Here is an 884-nt window from a genome sequence, read left to right on the forward strand (position 1 = left end):
CCCTCTTAGCTATTTTTGAAAGGTCCAATCCTCAACAGTTTGCAAAACCTGTGTCAACCTACATTCTCATCTCATCTCTACTTGACAACCATGAGATTGAGGCTAAAATCATGCTTCCATGTTGCTTATGAAAACCATTATTAATAAAATAAATGCATTTAGTAGTAATACTTACAATAAGGGGTAAATTATTCAATTCCTGGTTTAAAAAAAAAAGTAGATTAAAAGATTGAACATTATTGAGATGGTTGTAATCAATTTAATATCATCGTTAACATTAATTAAACAAATTTGTCACTTAAAGTTAACTACCTATAATCCCAAAGGATTAAAATAAGGCTAAGAAGTACATTTCCCCAAAGTTCGAAACTGGTAAAAATAGAATACTCTAAAATAAATAGTAAAATGTAAAATTCTACTCGAAATTACAAAAGCAATCTGTATATTAAATAGAAGACAAGTGACCTTAGAATAGGATTATAGTTATGGGCAAAAGAAAAATTATCTGAGAAAGAAAATAGAACAATTATTGTTTGCTTTTCATTCGAGATTATAAAATTGAAAACCTACATTGGTATATGGTTTTAGACATATATTTATTGATATGGCTGATTTAAACATATTTCTATTGAAGTACTAATTTAGTTCCACCAATACATAAGAAGAAAATAGTACTTTTTAAAATTAATATAATGGGGTAAAATGAATCAAAATAATTTAGTGTATAAGCCTTTTGCCCACCAAAGGGATTATCTCTTAGCATTTAGATACATAGATAAACAGACAGACATATTGAGAGGGAACATTTGTGCTCTGTGTTCTACATACTAAGGCTTCAATGTAAAATTTTTACATAAACTGTGATAATGCTCAATATTTTTTTT

The sequence above is a fragment of the Galeopterus variegatus genome, unplaced genomic scaffold (genome assembly GCF_000696425.1).
Source record: "Galeopterus variegatus unplaced genomic scaffold, G_variegatus-3.0.2 Scaffold11246, whole genome shotgun sequence".
NCBI classification, from domain to species: domain Eukaryota; kingdom Metazoa; phylum Chordata; class Mammalia; order Dermoptera; family Cynocephalidae; genus Galeopterus; species Galeopterus variegatus.